Source organism: Camarhynchus parvulus, chromosome 2 (genome assembly GCF_901933205.1).
Source record: "Camarhynchus parvulus chromosome 2, STF_HiC, whole genome shotgun sequence".
NCBI classification, from domain to species: Eukaryota; Metazoa; Chordata; class Aves; order Passeriformes; family Thraupidae; genus Camarhynchus; species Camarhynchus parvulus.
Genome location: NC_044572.1, coordinates 65,145,979 through 65,150,293, shown reverse-complemented (window position 1 = coordinate 65,150,293; position 4,315 = coordinate 65,145,979).

The window sequence follows — 4,315 nt, the reverse complement described above, 5'->3', positions numbered from 1 at the left end:
CCACTTTCCTGCTGAACACAAGACAAATTTTTTCCTCACCTAGGCTATACTTCCCCAGTTTACCCTCCTTGCCCTGGTTTGAAGATCCGCTGTGCAAATGAGCTCTGTGACTACAAAACAGGACAACAACCATGGAGCTTGGAGTAACCTCAGGGCCCTGGTTTTGAGAGGGAGGAACTCATGGGGAAACCACAGGCTCTGGGTGCCAGGATGTGCCTTGCAAAATCAGAGCCTGAAAGAAAAGTGCCACAGGGAACCAGCAGGTCCCTCCTACACTACCAGAAAGCTCTCAATAGTCTTACCCTGATTTCCACACTACATTCACTCAGTGAAGATGCTCTAAATGCTCTGTTGGTATGATAAAAATTTTGGGCCACCAAAGTTAAACTCAGCATCAGAAAGACATGACTGCAGTTGTTGTAAGAGGGAATAAAATACCACAGATTTGTCACCTTCATATCTACAGCACCAGAAAGGAGTAACAGTTCAAGGATACGAATATTTACTGCCATCATCAGCTATATATCTGTTTATCCTGCCTGAAATATCAGCTTAGAGACTTTAAGAAAGAGACTAAGAAAGCTTAGAGACTTTAACTAGAAGAAGAAAAACAAGGCTATTTTGCTATTCTGAAGCCAGTAAGACTTTGCTAGTGATGGGTCATAAAATACTTTCACTTTTCCTCTGCTTCTAAAAGCATGCTGTAAACTACTTCTTTTTGGGAGTTTGGAGTTACTAAACTAAATATTGCAAATGGAGAGGCTGCAGCCTATGCAGAATAAATGATTTAAGAACTGGGCTTGGCTGATTTATTTTTTCCTCTGTGCAGGAGATAAAAAGAAGGAACACATTCTAGTAAACCCTACTCATTTTCACAGCCATTCTTGCACCTGTAACTCAAATAATGAAGCCATTTGTTATTTATATTGCACTTTCCCCTCCATTCTAGATTTCTAACGATCTGACCCTGCTTTATGGCCCTGACAAAGCCTGAAACTGGTGTGGACTTCCAATAATTGAACGATATAAGGAAAAATCTTTAACTGGAATGAAGCAGATGTTAGCTTCATGCAGTTCCCTAACTTGATTATTCTTTGGCCACGTTAGACAAGCATTAGTGATTGATAATGATGCTAATTAACCCCTTTCCTTTCCAAAACAGTAAACCAAAGCCAGCAGGATTCTGCAAACAACACACACAAAGTGTATACCAGTATCTGTTCAAAGTGGATCAGGGACACAACTTCATTGCCTGGTGCTCGACAAAAATCTTATCCTGCTGACACCAAGCTGGCTCCAAATTCTCTCTAGGAGTTAACAGCTCCAGCTGCTTGCAGGGCAGGGAGCAGAGACATAGCTCTTTCATGCAGAAAAGGTGCACGGGACAAAATCAAAGGTACCATTTATTTTTTTCTGCTCCCAATCTTTCCCGTTTGATTATGGAGCCAGTTTAAATCACTGTGCCCTCACTAGCTAGGATGGACTTCATGCTGATCCCTGTCAGAAGGGCACGAGTTATTTTAGCTACACTTTCCTAACATGAGGGCTGAGGCTCTGGGAATCTGGTCTGGGCTGAGATATTCATGTACCAAGGAGGGAAAGGAAAGCTCACATTGTGGAATTTAAATGGGAGGTAGAAGATGAGTAAACTAACAAGGAGCTGATCTGATTATGCAGTCGAATTTATCATGGACAATAAAGAAATTGCCTTTAAATGTAAGGGTTTGGATAAATGAATACTCCTAGCCAGTGAATAAAATGTATTCAATTAACTAAAAACCTTGTGCACTTCTGAACTGAAGTGGAATCGACTGTAATTGATTTATTTGAAACCAGAGGTTAAGGACTGAATTAGCTAAGTACAACTGGGTATTTCAAGCCACTGACTTCTCAAATGTCAAATCTCTTCTATTTTAAATATTATTTCAGCTGCGGGGCATTGCTGTCCTGATGGCTGTTCCACCAGTTAAATCTCAAATTATATTAATATTTGATTTTTGGAGGGTGGGGTAAAATACGGTACAAAGAGGAGGGCTGTCCTTGTTCACGGTGAAAGAGCACCAAGCTGTATTTTGGTTCACATGTAGGAATTAGCTCAGTGTGGCAGCAACGCTCTAACATTCAGCCACCACTCACCCCCGCTCCAACCGATCTGGGGCAGGGGGGACAATAACAACAGATTTCTGTTTAGTATATAAAAGCGTGACCTAGAATTTCACTGCTGCACCTCGATCACAACGTTAAAAATGCATCCAAAGAATGCTGAAGTAATTAGCACATTTTAGTAACTGCACACTGGTCACAGCAGAAGAGGCTGAACTGAACCTAGTCTGATTTCCATTATCGCCTGTAAAATCCTTCCTTAGAAATAATAGTAATAAAGAAATCTTCGCAAGGTCATTTAATTTCTGGTTTTTGGTAGCTTGCTAATCCAGCAGCAGAATACCTAATATGCGCTCTCCTACCATGAACTAGCTAATTATATGTTTAAAACATTATTTATTATGACCTTATAATGTTCTAGCATAAGACTGCTTTATACATTGACCAGTATAAAACGATTATATTGGGTACAGGTTTCAAAAAGTAACAAGCATCTGTAAATCCAGATATGAATGAATGGTATTTAATAAGATTGTTTTCATTTAAAAATGAGTATTTATGTGTTGCTGTAGAAAGAGCAGCAATGTATTGCTGTTTATGAATGCTATTGTGCCTGAGGTTAGGATCCCACACACAATCTGAGATGCAGCCAAGAAAAACAGCCCTGATAGACAATGCTTCACTTCACCTGCTACAGTACTGTGCATTTCATTTATGTCAAGAATATGTACAGTTAGGGTTCATTCACCTCATTATTTTGTTACATCTACTTTACGGTTAACCAGTCTCTCTTGGAAATAATAAATAACTGTTTTTAAAACAATTGCAGCTTTGCATTCAAAAGATCCACTTTCAATTTATAGAAAAAAATATTCACCATTTTTATAAACTAGCTGGCTCACGAAAATAGAATTTAGACTCCACCAACTCTCTTTCTGCTTGGCAAGATTGATTTTACACTGCCTTCCATAAGTAGATTACCAAAGCAAAATGAAACATCTTGGGCTTTATCTAATGCTTTGCTTCACCAGCTCTACCAAACGTCAAAATATATGAGCAAATGTTAATTCTCTGTGCAGCTTTATTGTAAACACCTCCCTCCTAACCTCCTCAATTTCTGCCTGAGCGAAAAGGGGAAAAAAGGAGAGAGAGAGAGAGAGGGAGTCAGGGAGGGAAGGAAAGAGAAAAATCAGCCTCCTCTACTAGAATACCGTCAACATTTAAAGGAGACCCTCTCTTTAAAATGCCTTTACATTCTAAACTCCATTTAGTCTCCCTTCCTATGATATAACATAATCCAGCCTGATCCTGACTTCACCTACACCCCGGGCCAAAGAAAATAGATTCAAAATCTGAATTCCCACATGTTTTTATAGACCATCTTCAAGACATACACTCCATTTTTTTAAAGCGAACTTCCCTGTTTCACAACTGGTTTCCACAAGAAGAAATTCAAGATAAAAATTGCAGTCCCTTACAAACTGACACAGCCATCTCAAAATGTCAGTCTGTGCATTCCACTAAAACACGAACCATCAATCAGAAATAATCTGTCTCCTGCAAGATTTCACTAAAGTTCACAACCGTGAGATGATTTTGTTGGCATCAACTACGGAGCTTTTCTTTTTTCTTGAGGGGGAGGGAGCACCCAGCTATGATTTATCAGTATAAATTTTTTTTTCATAGCAATAATTTTCAGTATTTTCTCAGTAATGATTCTTTTTAAAATGTCCTTCTTGAGATGTGTTTTTTAATCTCTGCTCTCCGTTAGGACAACTACATGTACAAAATTTTATAGGCTTATAATTCTGTATGCTATATATAAACATAAATAAAAACCTAGAGGTCAACATAAATAAAATAAAACTTTTATTTTTTAAATAAAATTATGTTTCGGTTAAAGAAAAGATAGTGTGTCATTTTTGTTAGTAGTACAGACAATTTTTTATCCAAAAGAATACATTGTGCTTTATTGTGTCATTTGTCTGAATACAGACTCAGTGGAATATCTAAATGATACCCTGCTCTGAACTCCAAGTTGAAAGTAAGTTTTTATTATACTTGAGGGAAACAATGGGTTCAGCTGCTTATTGCAAGGAGCAATTGTCAAGGGAGAGTTAAACTCAATTACTGTAACCATACTGAATAAAAAATACTGCCAAGAACAAAAATACGCCTGGGTAAAGACAGCTACTGAATAAAAAAATCGACA